The following is a 20,203-nucleotide window of genomic DNA, read 5'->3' on the forward strand; positions in this document are numbered from 1 at the left end:
TCTTGCTGGAGAAATAATGAAGAACTCTTGGCAGGGTGGATGGGGTTAAGGGGAGGTGGGATAAATCTGGGATTAAAGGAATGGGTGCAGTAGATGACTGTCATTAACACTGATTGAGGACTACAGGTGGGGACACTAAAGACATCCCTTTTATCTACCTGTGGGCCCCAGACTAAGGTTAGAGAGACAAGAGAGGGGAAAAGAAAGAGAGAGCTAAGTTCTGCTAGAAACCTGGCAGGACTGCCCCCTCACTGTTAATTCTTTTTTTTTTTTTTTAAAGATTTTATTTATTTATTTGAGAGAGAGAGAATGAGAGATAGAGAGCACAAGAGGGAAGAGGGTCAGAGGGAGAAGCAGACTCCCTGCTGAGCAGGGAGCCCGATGTGGGACTCGATCCCGGGACTCCAGGATCATGACCTGAGCCGAAGGCAGTCGCCCAACCAACTGAGCCACCCAGGCGCCCCCCTGGGTTTAACAAGAATGTTAATTCTTGACATTCAGCCAAAAGTCCAGCAGAGATGTTAAAGACCAGCACTAACCATGAAGGCCAGTGGCAGGAGTAGATGTCGGCATGGTGGATATAGCAGTTGTCCCCACTGGCATCTTTCCAGCTGGCTGGGCCCTCCACATCTTCACAAAACTCTTTGGCAGTGGCCATAGTACTAGACAAGTGCAAGGTTTTGGATTTCTGTAGGTATTTCCCCACCACTCCCCATATGCTCCAATTCCACAATCTGCATCCCTCACACCAAGAGAGGGCCTTGAGATTCTCCTCATTCAACAGGATGGACAAGCTCAATTGAATAAAAATGGTAGACATCCTGCATCCCCAGTCTGTTTCAGCACCCAGAGCCCTCTAATGGATACTTTGCTCAGACATTAATGACTATATAGGGGCCCAGAAATAGCAAGGACAAAATGTGAGGTTTCCTCTGAAAATTGGGCTAAATGACTGCATGTTAGTCAGAGTGACTTATATAATACGCCAGGGTCTTTGCACGGGTTTTTTATGCTCTCGGAGTACAGTTCTCCTTTGCCGAGACATTTACCTAGTCCAGAGCAGGGAACAGACGGTAGGGGCAGTTTCAACATGTGAGGGAGAGAACTTTTGCTCAAAGGACCTTTGCCCTAACACTGGACGAGACCTAGAACCAATAACATTTTTTTTTAAGCTATTGATTTACCAGCAAGGTTTTGTTTTGTTGTTGTTGTTTTTTAATTTTTTATTGTTATGTTAATCACCATACATTACATCATTAGTTTTTGATGTAGTGTTCCATGATTCATTGTTTGTGCATAACACCCAGTGCTCCACGCAGAATGTGCCCTCTTTAATACCCATCACCAGGCTAACCCATCCCCCCACCCCCCTCCCCTCTAGAACCCCAGTTTGTTTTTCAGAGTCCATCGTCTCTCATTAGAACCAATAACATTTTTAAAACCCCTTGTGGTTGGTTATTCATTAAGAGATGCATTATTAACCCCACTAAAAAATCAGGCTACACTGATGCAAGAACTAAGAGATCCTTCATAAATCTAATAGGTATAGGCAGACTAAATGGAATACCTTCACGATAAATCTTGGAAGAAATCATCTACTAACAGCTTCCACTCCCCTCCATATGGCATAGCCATATCCATACAAGATCCCCTCCATCTTCAACACACATGTTCATACATACTTACCATATTCCAAGCACAATGTTACAGCACCATCTCATATAAGCCTCTCAACAGCCCTGTGAGGTAAATACAACTATTATCCCATTTCACAGATGAGGAAACTCATCAAGGTTGAGCCCTCACCTAGTTGAAAGAGCCAGCATTTAGACCCAAGTGTTCTGACTCAAGAACTCCCACTCTCAGTCTCTAGGCTACGCGGTCTCCCACAGGATGGCACAAAGCCGTTGATAGAAATGTCAAAATGAGGCACATCATCCCATGCAATGGTTGCAACTGACCAGGGTGGATTTACACGTCAGAGGCAGAGGAGATGGGTCCTCTTGAAGCTCTGAGTATAATAACTCTGAATACAAGCGGTTTTGTTTGCTAAATTAAACCATATTGCCAGCTAAAATTACAGTAACACAGCAATCACTTTCACTTTCATCTAGTTTATAGTATTTGAAGTTTCCTCCTAAAAAACAAACATTTTAAGCTTAAGAAAATACCTTCTAAAAGATTTCTGAAGAGATGAAATAATTGTAAAGACTCTGCCAATTGATCTCAATGCAGAGATATGCTTAAACCAAAAATTTTAAGCTCTGGGTCTCAAATCCCTGCAGAATATACCACACACACACACACACACATACTTATCACATAAACATCAAACATATACACAAACTACACAAACACCACACACCACAAGCAAACACATTCACACCACACACAGTACACACCACACACACATAACCCACACACCACACACATACCACACACTCCACTCACACACCATAGCACACACTCATCACAAAAAAATGCACCATAAATAACACACATATACCACACACATATACATAACATATATATACCCAACACACAAACCACATACCCATTACTTGTACACACATATACCACAAGACACCCATGCCATACAAACCACCCACGCAACACACTCAACATATACACACAGCACACACACAAACAGTAAAGTTGCATGTGCTGCCTGTGCTTGGGATACTTATTTGTGGTGTGAGATTATTTATGATGAAATTCATTTTAAATTTGAAGAGTACAGCTCTGTAGGGGCAACTGTTTTAAACTTGAGAATAACTTAATTAAATGACAAATTTAGTTAATTGTTATAGACAAAAATGCAGTTTAAATTAGCAAAAAAAAGTATGGGGCTTCAAAAAACATACTCTATTTTTTTTTAAGATTTTATTTATTTATTTGACAGAGAAAGAGACAGCGAGAGAGGGAACACAAGCAGGGGGAGTGGGAGAGGGAGAAACAGGCTTCCCGCTGAGCAGGGAGCCCGATGCGGGGCTCAATCCCAGGACCCCGGGATCATGACCTGAGGTGAAGGCAGAAGCTTAACGACTGAGCCACCCAGGCGCTCCTCAAAAAACATACTCTTAAGCCTACTAAATCACTGCAATTTTAAAATCTTGAATCTGCCATTAGAGGGGGAAAGGAAATCTATTTTGCAATCTGGCACATTCTTATTATGAGTTTCTTACTGTGACTCATGCCATAGATGCCTTGTGCAAATGTATAAGAAAATAACCAGACTGATATGTGAGGAGAATTTCAATGATGGGAGAAAAGCTGTTTGGGCGAACCAAGCCCTTCCCCAGCCTTCCCAGCCCTCCCAGCCTTGCGGCTGCTCTGACTGTACACATCATGCTAAAAAAAAGAAAAGTATTCTTACAGAGTAGGGAAGAACTTCATAGGACACCAGTAGGTGGAAAAAAAAAGAGAATTTTTAAGCTTGCCCTATGTCCACTGAAAAACACTCTTAAACCTAATAGCCTCTACTCTAGCTCTTTTCTTCTCCTAATTCAAAATCTTAAAGCTAAATGCGAGCAGCCTCAACTGCCTTCAAGCTTAAAGCTGAGGAGAGCAAATGAAGGTGAAGCAAAAGAAGGAAGTTGAGGAAATTAGTTAATGGAAGATTAGGCTGAGTGGCTTCCTCCCTGAGCGGGATTCTCAAGGGAGGGGTGGCAGAGAAGAGAGGGTGAAGAGCACAGGGGTGAGGAAAGTGCGAGATGCACATAACTCAGAAGTTCTTGAATAATTCTTTTTTTATTTTATTATATTTAAATTGAGTTAATTAACATATAGTGTATCATTAGATTCAGAGGTAGAGTTCAGTTATTCATCCACTGCATACAGTTCTTGCCTACTTCTTGACACAGTATGTGCCAAATAAGTTTATTAAGTCCACTTTGTACATTGCCCTAGTGAGTTTGGTTTCCATTGCAATTTGGGGTTATCCATGACCATGTAACTATCTCACCCCCATTACTTATTGCATTGTGTTTAAGTTTCAGGGGGCAAAACTGTCAAGAAGTTTTATCTTTTCTTATTTACTAAGATAGAAGAAATCAGGTGTATGTTTTTATATAAATGTTGATTAAGATCAGTCTTTAAGGAAGGTCTTAGAAGTTTACTGTGATCATTTACAACAACGTTTGAGCCATTCATTAATCTTCTTAATAAAAACCACTATTAAAATAATTTGTTTAAACAATATTTCATAAGTGTTAGAGACAGTAAATTAAACAAAGGGTTTATTGTGTGCTACAGGAAAGGAAGAGATTTTTTAGTACTAGGAAAATTCTTATCTTCTCCTTGGGTGTCAGAAGCTGCAGAACAGTTAGTTCAACCAAAACAAATACATTTGTCTTGGAGACTTTTCTTGAACATTCAAAATCTAGCTAACAAGTATTTTACTGATAAGTTGACTTCTGTTCTTAAAGTAAAAATACATATTTCTGTTCTTATAATTTGTTTTCTTTCTAAAGAAGGATTTATGTGATTTTCTTCCATACCCCAGTTGACATAATTTGAAAATAACACATTTTCATGATACAGATAATTTCCATGCTCTAATAATCCATTACAGAGCATTAAACTTAAGGAACAATTTCCTTCATTTAACAAAATATACATCTGCCTGGGGTACCTGGCTGGCTGTCAGTGGAGCTTGCGACTCTTAATCTTGGGGTTGTGGGTTCAAGCTCCACATTGGGTGTAGAGATTACTTAAATATAGAAATCTCTAAAATAGGGGCACCTGGGTGGCTCAGTTTGTTAAGCATCTGCCTTCAGCTCAGGTCATGATCTCAGGGTCCTGGGATGGAGCCCCACAGGAAGCTCAGCAGGGAGCCTGCTTCTCCCTCTGCCTGCCACTCCCGGTGCTTATACCCTCTCTCTCTGTCAAATAAATAAAATCTTTTTAGGGCACCTGGGTGGCTCAGTTGGTTAGGAGACTGCCTTCGGCTCAGGTCATGATCCTGGAGTCCCAGGATCGAGTCCCACGTCAGGCTCCCTGCTCAGCAGGGAGTCTGCTTCTCCCTCTGACCCTACCCTCTTTCATGTGCTCTCTCTCTCTCTCATGCTCTCTCTCTCAAATAAATAAATAAAATCTTAAAAAAAAAACTTTAATACACACACACACACGCCTGAATAGAAAATCAGAGAATAAGAAATTAAGGCCCTTATAAATACAGATACAAGTTTTAGGATCAAGACAGATCAAGTTCAAACAATATTATAGCTATTATTTAACAGCTCCTTGAACATTGTGGCAAATGGGGATAGTGAGAAGGCAATAAAAAGAAACAAGTATAACTATCAGAAAGGAGAAAGAATTATCACATGAGAGTCTATCTAAAAACTTCAGGATATCAACTAATCAGAACTCAACAGAATATTCACTAAGGGGCTAGTTATGAAATAAATTACCCAAATTACTAACTTTCCTATATATTAGCAAAAAGTAAAAAATGTGATGAAAAATTTAAATCCCACTCCAACAGCAAAAGGATCTCTTTACATATAAAGAATAATCACTATGAATAAACTTAAGAAATGTGGAGGATACACATTGAGAGAAAATTACAAAACTATGCTGTAAGACATAAAGGAAGATTTCAATCAGTCTCCAGGAAAGCTCAAGAGCTATACAACTGAAGTTCATCTAGGCCCACTGAGACCCCACTTAAGGTCAAAACCAGTGACTTTGTGATACTCAAACCTGGAGAACAGGGCTTCTTTCAGGATCCTAGTCATCTGGACAATAGAGACTACGCCAAAATGGTCCATTTGTCCATGTTTTAGTGGTAATGACACTTCACACACACACCCACACACCCCAGTGGAGGTGAACTGTTTCCACAGGCTGCCTTCCTGGGGTAGGACTATGTTACTCTGTATTAGTGAGAGCAATGCTTGCCACTATAAAGATAAACCCCATTTTCTCAATAGCAGAAGAAATGGAAATTACTTTCTTGCTTATTAAAAAGTCTAATCAAGGGGCGCCTGGGTGGCTCAGATGGTTAAGCGTCTGCCTTCGGCTCAAGTCATGATCCCAGGGTCCTGGGATCGAGTCCCGCATCAGGCTCCTTGCTCAGCAGGGAGTCTGCTTCTCCCTCTCCCTCTGCCTCTCCCCCTGCTTGTTCTCTGTCTCTCTCGCAAATGAATAATAAAATCTTAAAAAAAAAAAGTCTAATCAACCTGGGATAAGGAGAAAGGACAGGAACCAGGTTGGTGAGGACCTTGCTATCATCAATACAAATAAGAGGACTCCTATTTAATACGAGTTAATCAAATAAACACTGATTTTTTTTATACACGCACAAAAAAAATTTAAAAACCTAGAGTTTTGACCTTAGAGTCAATCTCTTAGACAGAGCAACTTCCAGGGAAGTGTTGATGACTTTCTCCTTGGAAAACTTCTGCCTAGAAATCTGCTGGATACCATATTTTTTTAGATACCATATTAAACAGTTTCAAGAGCCCATCAAAGCCCTGGGAAGCTGATAATAACCAGAGTCATTCTCTAACCTATACTAGAATTATGATGAAAATGTACTTAGCTGGGTAAGAATTCTGGATAACTATACTGTGTCATAAAGGCTTTTCAGAATCTACTTCACTTTTCTAACAAAAACAGTGATCATTAAGTGCATGAAACCAATATGCATTTAGTAGGGTTTTGCCTCCTGGAGTATACACACTAAGGGGTACCCACAAGATACCTTCTGCCTAGTGTTTTCACCCCACCGTGCATGAATCTCTATAATCATGCACATGGATGAAGGCATGAACTCCAGAGTACTCCCGTTTAAATGAAAATACATTCACTGGAAAAGTAATGTATCAGTTAACCCTACCACAAAAATGCTGCTGCAGTTAACGCTACCACAAAAATGCTGCTGATGATTACCCCAAAACCAAGGAGCATGCAACAAGAATTATTTATTCTCAGGTTCATAAATCTGTAGGTCTGCTGGGACAGCTCAGCCTTATACTGTGGGTGTGTGAGGTGGTTGGGGCAGCTCTGCTCCACATGTCATCATTCTTCTGGGACTAGAGAAGAACCAGGATATGTTTATGGCAATGCAGAAGCACAGGAGGGCAAGCCAAAACATGTCAGCATATTTGAAGCCTTTGTTGTCATCATGTTTACGAACAACTCATTGGCCAAAGCAAATCACATGGCCCATTCCAACACCAGTGGGACAGAAAAATATACTTCATCTCTAGCAAGAGGAACCACAAAGTCACCTGACAAAGGGCTGACACCCAGGGAGGGCTGGAGAAATAGGAACAATAATGCAATCTTTCAAAGGTAACATGAACTCACTATTAACCAATAATACAGTAACATTTCAGGGTGCTTGGCCAGCTCAGCCAGTAGAGCATGAGACTCTTGACCTTGGGGTTGTGGGTTCAAACCCCACATTGGGTGTAGAGATTACTTTAAAATCTTATAAAAATAATTAATACAGTAACATTTCTGTTTTCATACTTATCTAGTCATAAATACAGGACATTAAGGAAATAGAAGGAAGGGGGAAAGTCGGATCTAGAAATGTGTCACATTTCTAGGAGGGAGGAATGGGTAGGGGAGGTGCCACAGTGGACTTGGAAGAGAAAATAATAAAGCAGAACATACTCATGAATGAAATTCACCGATAAAAATTAAAAAATGAAGAAAAGCAAGATATGACAGTAGGAAGACATAGGTACATGGAAGGTAAAAGAAAATCCCAGAGAAAGACAAGTTTTTTTTTAAAAAACTGCACTGAGAAATGAAACTGTTCAAGTGTAATTTTTTTCTCCTTTTGAAACTGGCATTCCTTGTATGGCCATCCCTAACCTATTACCTATGGCTTGTGATTTATAATCTGAAAGAGGTTAGAATTTATAATCTGTAAGAATCTCTGCAACAATCCTCTCTATAATAAAATTAAAAAACTGTGTTTGTGTGTGTACACAGAATTTTTCTTTCAAACCAGGCAGATCAGAAACTTCCTAGAATTTAAACCTTGAACATAGGGACATAAAACTGAAAATGGTAAGAGTTCACTCATTCTTCCTGAAGATGCTGTCTCATGATTACTGCTTCCCAGGTTCTCAGAGTTGCTCTATATTCCTGAACCCGCCCCCGAAACCCCCTATTCACATTTCCTTCAACTCTGTGAACCATCCTTTCATCCTACATATAAATATATTTTTTGCTTCAATGAGTAAAAATTTATTTCTGTTGCTTTCAAAGAATTGTATCAGGTACAAGTCCCTTTCCCATTTTCTATCCTCCAAGGAAAGGAGAGACAGAGAAAGAAAGAGAGAGAGAACAATAAAGATGCCTTAAAGCAAATAACAAGGCATGCCATCACTCAAGAATCCAGTATCTAAAAAACTAATGATGTAATATATGGTGATTAACATAACAATAAAAAATTTTAAAAAAAAGAATCCAGTATCTAAAATCATTTCATGAAAATGACTGTTACCATGGCAACCTTTCAGTGTGCATTCAGTGACTTTATGTGCATTCATTAACATTTTAATGTAAACCAAACTGTATTGGTTTATTTGGCCTTGATTCCTTTTTAAATATAGATTGTTTTGTCTCATAAAAGTTATCAGAGCTTCTATTCAAGATGGCTGACTAAACAAGTAAATTTACTTTACCCCTAAAATCACACTGAAATGACACTGTAAAGTAAGTCCTCCATGTTTATCTCCCACCACCACCCTTCCGTACACACACACGTACACACACATACACACACTCATAAAATCCACTAGAATCCCAGCTCCTGTCATTGGAATCTGTTCTAATTATCCAACATGGTCAAAAAGGTTAATATCCCTCCCATTAGCTGATAAATTAAATGCAATCAAGTCAAAATCCTGAGTTTTTTTATTAGACTCTGACAAGTTGAATAGGAAGTTCATCTGGAAAAGTGACAGCCAATAAAATGTTAAAGAACACTGATCAGACAGGCCATGACCACAGAGCAAGTCAAAGTGGGTAGCAGCAAAGTAGCCCAAAGAGCCTGGGGAGATAGAGCCCTAGGGAGAGGTGTGCCTATTTCTCAACCTGCTGAACCACACTCCAGCACTTCCTCATTATCTGCATCCCGGACAAGTTCAGCCAGAACTTTAGGCAGCAAGTGGTTTCCAAGGCCATATGACACCATGAGCACCACATCACATTCATGTGCTACCGGATTCTGAGTTTCGGCAACTCGCTGACTCAGAGAACAGCTTCATCCTTCCTGAAGAAACCAGTCAGGCAGTCAAAGAAGATAAATAAAAGGAAATAAAGAGGTGAATCCACATATACTGAGGTCAACAATTGTTTTTACATCTTCAGAGAACTTAGGGAAAATTTTAAAATATAGTGACAAAAAGAAATAGATTTTACACACACACAAGATCCAAAGGCCTAAAAGGATGAAGCACAAAGAACAAACCAACTAAAAGCAGCAATCCTTCCAATGCCAGCATCCCACATGATGCAAGACCTGGAAGGGGTGACACTGGGCAGCAAAGAAATGGGAGGGTGCTGAGAATGAAAAGGATGAAAATTCTACAGTGAAGAAAACAGACGGAAGCCTATGTCCATTTGTCTCGTCTTCACAGGAGCGTCCACCAAGCTTGGCTAGGTGAAATGGAAGTAGAGAAGAGAAAGAAGGAGGAGTGGGGAGGAAAAGAAGAAGAAAAAGAGTTACAAAAAGAAATTCTGTAAAACTATGGTAATGAAAATTAAAGTGTAAGTTTAGTGATAGTTCAATAAAACTGGAATAGGGAGCCCATAACAGACGTGTGTGAGTAGTAAAATTTAGTTCACCATAAATGTGGCGCTTCAAGTGAATGAGAATGAAGGCTAGTTTAAAATGAGTTGGAGTTAATTAAATAAAAATTGAAAAAATAAAGATAGATCCCTATGTCACACTGAATCAAAATTTAAATACCAGATATAATGAAGACCTAAAGTAAAAAAAACCCAAAGTATAAAAGTACCAAAAGAAAATATGAGAACATATGGATAAGGAAGGCCTACTTAAGCAAAATATGAAGTCCAGAAACAATGAGTTTTTTTAAAAAAGGAATGCATGTTTCGGCTACATAATAATTTTAAACCTCTGTGTCATGAGAGATAGCATAAACAAAACTAAAAGGTTAAAGGTCTAAATTTGTAAAATATTTGCAATATAAGTAAAAATAAGAGAAAGGCAACTCAATTTTTTTCATGTGCAAAAGAACATTGTCAGAGACCACAGAGACTGTTCAATATCTCTAATTTTCATTCTGTGCTGCTTCTGTACTAATAAAAATTTTAGTTGGGCATGGATTTGCCCAAAATAAACAAAGGTTATGTTTCACAGCCTCCCTTAAAGCTCGGTCACCTGTGGCTTGTGGCTGAATTCTGGCCATGGTAATACAAAAAGAAGCGTCATGGAGGAGATTCCAGGAAACTTCTTCAGAGAGTGTGTGAGTCCTTAATCCCCTTCTTCATCTTTTCCTCCATCCTCCTGCCCAGAACACAGATGCTTCCATCTTGGACTTGAGGTCAAGGTGAGGAGTTGGATTTGAACAGGAAGGAGTTCCCTTTATCCTAGGGGAGAAAGTCAAGAATGGTATGTATATAGATAAGTGGCAGTGAGGAGATGGAAAGTTGAGCAAGATAATGCTTCACAGCCTCAATTTGTTTGATGAAGCAGGAGAAAACCTAGCTAAGAGTAAGGGAAGTGAGAACTTAAGGACAGTGGTATTGACATGGCACTATTGTTGAAGACAAAACAGAAGGAACCTGAAAACAGCAATGCCACAGAATGAAAGGAAAGCCCGGCAAGAGTTTAAAGCCATAAATGTGTAGTGGTACCCATCTGCAAGGTTTATTATAAGGTCTACTGATTTTTCCCCCTAACCTTGATTAGCTAATCTTTTTATTTTTAAGATTTTATTTATTTGAGAGAAGGCGCACGCATGCGCAACATATGTGAGAAGCAGAGGGAGAGGGACAAACAAACTCCGTGCTAAGCATGGAGCCCAACACGGGGCTTGATCTCATGACTCTGAGATCATGATCTGAGCAGAAATCAAGAGTCTGAGGCTTAAATGACTAAGCCACCCAGGTGCCCCTGATGAGTTAATGTGAAGATAGGAGCAAAGAAAGCAAACTGAGGCATCAACCTAGGGTTGGGATATAGTACAGTGAGTTTAGTATAGAATAGAAGTAAAAGGGGCATTTGTGGGAGAATATTTTAGACAATCAAACATGAGGTTCATGGAGAAGAAAGCAAGCTTAAGATGGGGCTACTAAACTGGGAGGAAGTGGAAGGACCAAGGAATTGAAAATCTAGACAATGATGAAAAATAGATATAGTGGAAATGAAGCTATGGAAAAGTTGGAGGCTGGAGTCAGGGATCAGGATACTTGAGTTTTACTTGAATATTCTAAAATGAAGATGTTCTAGAAGAAGGCAAGTTTCAGAATATGACCATGCAAAAGACAGGAAAAGTTTAACATAGTGGTAAAGAGCATGGACTTTGATCCAGGAAGAATTAGTTTTATTATTTATCTTCATTTAGCTTTGGTTTCTTCAGCACACCTGTTCATTAGATTGTTGTGAGGATTAAAAGAAATTTTAATTTCTTTGGATTAAAGAGCTTTGTTCAGTGCCCAGCACATACTAAGCTCTCAATAACTGAGTTTAAAAAAAAAAAAAAAGGAGGAGAGAAACACATATGTGCCCTATTATTCTGTTTACCATTAATTAAGATGCACAACACAGGGACAACTGGATGACTCAGTAGCTTAAGCATCTGACTCTTGGTTTCAGCTCAGGTCATGATCTCAGAGTCCTGAGGTCAAGCCTAGCATCCGGCTCTGCGCTCCGTGGAGTCGGCTTGAGATTCTTTCCCTCTCCTTCTCCTTCCCCCTGTGCTCCTCCCCCCACCACTTGCTTGTGCACTCATGCGCACACGCGTGCATGTGCTCGCTCTCTTTCTCTTTCTCTCAAATAAATAAATAAATAAAATCTTTTTTAAAAAAGAAGATTCACAACACATTATTAGGGTGGAAAAATGTAATACCTGTAATACAGATGCTAATTTTGCCTATGGGCAGCAAACATTTCCAAATTGTATGAAAATGCCTAATAAGAAACAAGTGAATAATCCAATCATAAGTTCTTCCTTTCCCTTGATTGTAAATGTCTAAGAAAAAAAGAAAATGTCTAAGAAAATGAGTACACACAATAGTGACTAGTATTCCAGCAATTAACAATTAACTAAGTCAGCAATTACAGCAAAAACTCAACTCCATCAACTAAGGCAACATTCTGAAAAGAGGAAAGAAATGTATTTTTTTAAAGATTTTATTTATTTGTCAAAGAAAGAAAGAGAGCGCGAGAGAGCACAAGCAGGGGGAATGGCAGGCAGAGGGAGAAGCAGGCTCCGCACAGAGCAGGGAGCCCGATGGGGGGCTGGATCCCAAGACCCCAGGATCATGACCTGAGCCGAAGGCAGCTGACTAAGCCACCCAGGTATCCCGGAAAGAAATATTTTTAAATAAAAGATTTTTTAAATGAAAAAGAACCTATTTCCAGATAACAAGTAAAAAATAATCATAAGACAATCATAAGTAAACAAACCAAAGAGCCAGTGTGCTTAGAGATAGCAGAATTATTCTTGGTAAAGCTGGAAAGGATGTCAGAGTTACCCAGTGCAGTCAGCATGTTCAATGTCAGAAAGCCTTCCCTACTCCATATGCCCTTATCACTCCTCCCTCACTCTTTAAATTATCACCTGAAGTATGGGAAATGTATACCTGTACATCAAAAGTATTAAATAAACCAATTCAGCAGAAGCCCTTACAGTGCAGTTGGAAAACAAGTATAACCCGGGTCATGGGCTAAAGGAATAACTGCAGACTTGTTATCTGTTACTTATGTTTGAGGGCACATGGTTTGTTCTGTGATATACCAAAATCCATTTAACTCAAATGGCTTTAAACTACACAGCTATAGGGCAATACCTCCTGTTCTCTGCCTGGCACATAGTAGGTACTCAACAAATGTTAAAATCCATTTGTTTATTTATGTAGCCAGTATTTATTAGGTCCCTAATATGTCCCAAACATTATTGTAGACATCAGAAATAGAGCAAACACATTTTTAAATTTTTTATTTATTTTGCTGTTGTTTGTGTCATGAAAGTAATATATGATTATTGCAAAAAGTAAAACAATACAAAGACATACCAAAATGTTCTTTGTGGTCACATTTGGGATCAACTATTTGAAATGTTCCATGAACATACGGGGAATAAAGTGTTTCTTCTCTATTCAAAGGAAGTAAAGTCTTTCTCCTATATTCAAGAGTACATGTGCATACATGGGTGTATGCGCACATGCACGCAAAGTTAACTTATTACATTGTTCAATTCCTATATGTCCTTACTTATTTTTTTTACTACTGGAGATGTCCAATTTTGATATGCACATACTAAAATCTTACTATAATTATTTTATTTATCTCACTAATCAATGAAAATTAAGATTAAAGAATCATACAATGATGAATTGAGATGCAAGAGCTAAAGTAATCCCTTTGTTAAGTACCACATGCATCAGAAAAACATTAAATGAATTATTAACAGAATGTCTATAGTTAAATACATTGTAGATTAAATAAGGTTGTTTTTTTTTTTTTCAGAAAAATCCTTTTTCTGTTGATGTCAAATTAAATCCCTCAAGCACAAGAACTACATATCAGATCATTTACTTCTTCTGAGTTATAATTATTCCTGGTGGCTCATTTTTAATGTTGGCTTTTGTATGGTTGAAAATGACTGCAATTAGGTAATTCTGTTAAAAGGACAAAAATTAGGTTTTTCTCTCAAGAAACAGAAGCCATATGAATACAGTGATGAGAAACTAAAAAGCAATTCAGGAACACTTTTAACTATAATACAAAGTCCTATTAGGCTAGCCCACAAACACGACTGTGAGCCAAGAGCCTACCTGCATTGTTCATCTTTAAAGGTCCTTCACTATTCTTTTGAACAACTCCTCTTCAGGTTTTAAATAAGGAGCAGATAATGTGCAAAAAATACAATTATTTCATGTGTATAGAATAGCCCCATCCAGAAAGCAATGAGCCACAGAAGGAGATGCCCTGCTGACCATCTTTGCTATTAGTCACATTGGTTTAAAGCCTCACAGGTTTTATGAGGATAGAACAGAAAGAAAACCTTCCCATAAGAAAGAACCCAGAGGGTGGATACTATAATAATGACAAGTGTCTATAATCATACAAAATGTTCACGTTTCATACAGGCATAACAAATGAGTTCATCTGCACCTGGCCAAATGACAGGGAGTTTAATCTTGAAGTGGACTATAGCTCCAAACATTTATGAAGTGAATTCACCTAAAATCTTCACTTACCAGATTATTGTCCCACTTAAAAACTTAATAGTTTATTTAAAGTAGAAACTACTGCTACAAGCTCTTATCTTTAGAAAAGGGACTAAGTTATTTTTCTTGAAATTCTTCTGCATTAAAAATAACTTGTTTTGTCAAGGACGTCTTATTTGGTCCTAGGGTATATTTGGCATCTACCAAAATTAATCTTTTCTTAAGACTGTTCATTGTTGTATAGTTCCTTATGTCATCAAACAAACAAGAATCTCTATGAATAGACTGAACCAAGTCCACCATTAGGTTTCCTTTGAAAACAACTCTTTGCCATAATCATCATAGTTACTTAGTGACCTTCTACCAAGTGCTCTACCCTCATTACTTCATGTAACCCTGCAGCATAGATGGTATCTCAGCTGCTTTTATGAAGGGGACTAAGGAAATAACAAAACATGCCCCAGCCATCCGAATTACTGTCTTCACCTCAGCCAGGCTTGGTCATTCTCAACTTGCCTGCTAACACACCTTGACTGAAATTCAAGGCTCAGGAACCAGGTTAAGGGAGATGTTATGTGTGAATACAGGAGGAGGCACCTGGGTGTGAGGGAAGAGCTCTGTCTTCTGACTATCCAATCCCCCAATCCCCCACCCCCACCTTAATCTGTGTCAGGACCACGCTGAGTTGTAGATTCCTCAAGAAAAGTGAAACTAAAGCCACCTACCCCATGGCCTTCCTGCCAAGGCTGGGGGCTGGCACAAACGGAGCTGCAGTACAGTTTATGTAGTGCCTCTATGCCCCGCAGACCATATTACCTAGACCTCAGCACAAGTGGGGAAAAAAGCTCATCTTGAAGGGACCAGTTTCTATTTCTCATGGCAAACCCAGCATGGGAATTCCTTTTGTCCCCAAAGACCTCCCTGTCCACACTACTCACCAACATGCCTGGGCAGCCTGATGCTCTCTATGTCCATCTCCCTTTCACCAATGAGTTCCCATCTCTTTCTCAAAAAGTAGATGCCCCTCTGGTGTTCCTGCCACCACCAGTAACTGAAAAACAAACTCTGCCGTTATAGAACACTGTGCTCAGTAGGTCAGCCAGACTCCTGGAAATGCACGCCGGAGTTTCAAAAAGATGAAGATTTCCTGGAGGATTTTGTGGTGTTTTGGAGAGTGCCTCTGGGCAGATCACACACTGTGACAAGTTCTTTCCAAATTATGACAATTCAACCGTACCTTCTACAAAGAGCGGACTTTTCACACTTAACCATCGGTGGTAGCTGCCCATGTTCATTTTCCCCCAAATCTTGAAGAGAGTTTGGGATTATGATACCAAGACAAATGCATGGTTTTCTGAACACTGCCCCTATTCCATGGTGCCTGTGAACTGACAAGCAGGCACAGACAGGAGATAAGGGAACTCTACTGATGGTTACACTGGCGTTGGAAACTGTTTGGCACATCCAGCCCAAGGAATGCATCCCACCCCTCCCACCCCCCACAGGTGTCAGAGGGAAAAAAAACAAATAGTTGGACAGGAAGTAGAAATCTCACACTCTAGTCTAAATTGCATGGCCTTCAGCTAGCAGTTTTATGCTTTGCCCTTGAAATTCTTTTCTTTAATCACAGATTCTCATTACAGGGAAGGAGGGAAGGAAGAAAGAGAAACTTCATATAAAAAAATTACCTCATCAGGTAATGCTTAAAAATCTTTTAACTAGATATCCACATGAAAAAAAAGGCGGGGGGGCGCCTGGGTGCCTTAGTCGTTAAGCATCTGCCTTCAGCTCAGGTCATGATCCCAGGGTCCTGGGATCGAGCCCCGCATCGGGCTCCCTGCTCAGTGGGGAAGCCTGCTTCTCCCTCTCCCACTCCCCCTGCTTGTGTTCCCTCTCTATCAAATAAATAAATAAAATCTTTAAAAAAAAAAAAAGAAATGAATCTAGACACAGACTTACACCTTTCAAAAAAAATTAATTCAGAGCAGATCATAGACCTAAATGTAAAATACAAAACTATAAAACTCCTAGAAGATAACATGAGATAAAATCTAGGTGACCTTGGGTTTGGTGATGACTTTACAACACCAAAGGCATAATCCATGGAAAAAAAAATAAGTTGTACTTCATTAAAACTAAAAATCCTTTAACTGGGGACAAAATGTTTTGTTGTACAAATAAAGTTGAAATGTGAATTCCTATCTTAAAAAGATAATGCTGAAGTTTAAAATCATACTAAATAGGGGAGCCTGGGTGGCTCAGTTGGTTAAGCATCTGACTCTTGGTCTCAGCTCAGGTCTTGATCTCAGGGTCATCAGTTCAAGCACACTGGGTCCCATGCTGGGCATGGAGACTACTTAAAAAATAAATTAATAAAATCATACTAAATATAAAAGATTAATGGGGGCACCTGGCTGGTTCAGTTGGTAGAGCATGTGACTCTCGATCTCAGCATCATGAGTTCGAGCCCCATGCTGGGTGTACGAATTACTTAAAAATAAAAAAATCTTCTAAAAAAATTTTTAAATAAATAAGATAAAATACTAATGGCAGATCCTTGCTCGGGTCTTATTGTTTCATGGTTGTGGTGCAGGTAAGGAGAAAAGAAATGAGAACACCCTAACACAATTACTCATTTATAAGAAGACAGGAAGAAAAAATATTTGTGAAACATATAAGGAACAAAAACTTATCCTAGGGATAACATGCTATTTCCACTTTACCATCTTGAACATATGCCTTCTCTGAGAGACACAAGGAAAGCTGATGGTTCAGGTGTTGAAATTAGATTAAATATTTCCTTGTTATCAACAGCCAAGGCCATCTCCGTAAGTCTCAGGTCCAACCCAGCATTCAGTTCACAGTCTTATATATTTCTGCTATTTTAAAAATTCAGGTCTCATTTGCTCTCCCCTTTTCTCCTGATACTTTTTATCAGAAGGTCTGGGTTCCAGGCCACAAAGCTTTCACACATGAATCAATCTATAGAACTCACCCCCATCCCCATCCATCAGAAATGTTTCCTGGAGTCCAAGCAACATTGAAAGAGTAGGCCTCAGGGGCACCTGGGTGGCTCAGTTGGTTAAGAGTCTGCCTTTGGCTCAGGTCATGACCCCAGGGTCCTGGGATCGAGCCCCATGTCGGGCACCTCCCCACTGCTTGTGCTCTCCCTCTCACAATCTTTTTCTCTAATAAATAAATAAAATCTTAAAAAAAGAAAGAGTAGGCAAGAGGTTCATTCCAAGAACTTAAGGATGGTTCAATATTGGAATTTAATAGAACATGCCACATCAACATAACACTCAAGAGAAATTATGGGACCTCAGTGGCCGCTAAAAGACATTTGTAAATACAATTAAGAAGTTGCTAGGACAACAATTTTGAACAAAATGTAGTTGATGTCTCCATAAAAGAGACAGGGATTAAGGTTGGGGGCAAACAGAAAATCTACTTTTCTAGATCTAATAACAGGGAAATCAGATCCAAAATTTGAATTACCTTCATTTGTGTCATCCTCAGGTCCAACTGAACCTGTTACAGCTTGGAATTTGGTCTTGCAGGATGTCTTTCTGCCTCTAAAGGGCTGGAGAACTGATCTGACTCATTAAAATTATTAGCCATTTTTTGTTTTATCAGCTATTAATATAGGTAACTGAATGTTAATTGCATTCCCTTGTGATCTATTACTTTAAAAAATAAAATCTGGGTTTTTTTTCACATTCCCAAATATATATTCACTGTGGCTAATTAGAAATCTGCACAATATAACAAAATTCAAATTACCTACCTTCTCACCATCCGAGGCCAACCACTAATTAACATTTTAGTATATTTTCTCCAAGCATGAATTTGGGAATATAAACACTCTTGGTGTTTAATAAGGACATAAGTTTGTCACTGGTGTTATAACAATAATTTCTGTGTCCCAAACCCCTCACTGGGACATCAAAGGCTACTAGATTAAAGAGTGTTAACAAATTCTCAGGGCAAAAGATTAAACACTTATCTGCCCAAAGCACCAACAGCATTAGATGCCCTCCCATGGTAGTAGAGTAACTTTCTGTGTGTGGTTTGAAAAAAAAGCCCTACCAGATGGTTCAAAATAATCAGGGCCTACGGAATGCACATGCATGTGCATGTGTGCTCATACATGCATGCACACACACACACACACACTCATCAGTTGAGAACCTCCACCCTAGGAAATTCATGGATAACTGATTTGTTGAAAATGTTTGGAGAAAAAAGAAAATGTCTGGAGAGAGCGTCCATAGCTCTCACCAAATTCTCTGAATCTGTGATTCCTTCAAAATGTCAGAAGTCCTGGGGCACCTGCGTGGCTCAGTTGGTTAAGCAACTGCCTTCGGCTCCGGTCATGATCCCAGGGTCCTGGGATTGAGCCCTGCATCGGGCTCCTTGCTCTGCAGGGAGTCTGCTTCTCCCTCTCCCTCTCCCTCTCCCTGCTACTTTGCCTGCTTGTGCTCTCTCTGTCAAATAAATAAATAAAAAATCTTAAAAAAAAAAATGTCAGAAGTCCTGGCTTGTAAAATTCTTTCCAATTCTAATATTCTGGCACTATTTGAGGCTGGGGCATTTATTCTGCCGGCTTAGAAGACAAAAGTCTTAGAAGAGCTGGAGGACAGAAGTGAAGCTGGGTTCTTCTATCACAAGGGGTTTTGAGGGAAGCTGACCCATGGAAAATGCACACATACCTCTTTACCGTCTCTGTGTATCATTTGTCTTGCTTTGACAGGGCTTCCTCTAATATCAAACCATCAGAGACTGATAACTATGTCAATGTAAAAATAACACCACTTTTCAAGGATAGGCCCAGAAGTGTCTGCTCCCAGTGCTACTCCTAGTTACACTTGTGATGAGAATAAGAGTTACTAATCTTGGGGTCAAATTAAGAAACGAGAGGAAATGAACTATCATATTTTCAAGGCCTACCATGCATTTGACATGCTTCAAGACCCTCATCTGATAAATCTCAGACTCAAGTCTCAACCCTGGCTCTAGCTAGTTATAGAGTCTAACCTCAGAGCCAAACAACCTCCCCTTGATGTATGTTTTGTATTCTTACCTATACCCTGGTTTTCTCTCAAACTTCTATCTTGATTAGGACATCAGTTAAACACACATCAGCCTTACTTAAAAAAAAACTTACATATTTTATTGTGAAGCACTGATTCTGAAACATAGAAGAATGCGAAATTAAGTTTTGGATTAGGAAACAGATTAAGAATTTCTTGTTCAAATGCTGCCATCTGGCGGCCAAAGATAGTAACCCAAAAAATAGACCTCCCCTTGAAAAGATATGGAAAACCCCAATAGCCCTAATCACCTGGTTTGCTAGCAAAGATTAAAATCTGGAATGTTATGCACGAAAATATTATCTAGAACATTATATGAGAGGATACTAACATGTTTATGTTCCCCTAATTCTGATCCATATGAAATACTTTATCCATAAACAATGGCAACAAGAGGTTTATTAAAATGTTTCTAAAAGCCAAAGATGCAGCCTCACCAGACACACCTGACAGTTAAATTCAGGTGCAAGAGAGAGAGTGCTGTTTTCTTCATGCTTTCAATGAAACATGAGGTTTCATTCACTCAGCACAATTTTATTGGGATCCTATAATGTTTCAGGTACACTGAATTTCACTGAGTACTTGATGGAGAACCAAAAAACAGCATCTATTCTAGAGAACTTCATGGTCTGGTGAAAAAAATGGGTCCCCAGCCTGTAAGGTTTGGCATCTGTACAGCACCTGGGCCTCAGCCTCAGAGGTGAGTATGGGCTAAAAGC

The 20,203-nt window shown here is 39.3% G+C and overlaps 1 protein-coding gene across 2 annotated transcripts in view; it reads right to left on the reverse strand.

Annotated features, from left to right (window-relative positions):
* APTX (aprataxin) overlaps positions 1–20,203 on the reverse strand; it is a 78,155-nt gene that overhangs the window by 6,984 nt on the left and 50,968 nt on the right. The window contains exon 9 of one of the 2 annotated variants that reach the window (XR_003611137.2): positions 10,376–10,584. The gene's annotated coding sequence lies outside the window, so the exon portion shown is untranslated. Of the gene's footprint in view, positions 1–10,192; positions 10,585–20,203 lie in introns of those variants that run through there. The other variant, XM_028115145.2, reaches the window with a different exon arrangement.

Source organism: Eumetopias jubatus, unplaced genomic scaffold (assembly GCF_037043125.1).
Source record: "Eumetopias jubatus isolate StellerSeaLion01/CBP00866 unplaced genomic scaffold, mEumJub1_p1.0 scaffold_15, whole genome shotgun sequence".
Taxonomy (NCBI): domain Eukaryota; kingdom Metazoa; phylum Chordata; class Mammalia; order Carnivora; family Otariidae; genus Eumetopias; species Eumetopias jubatus.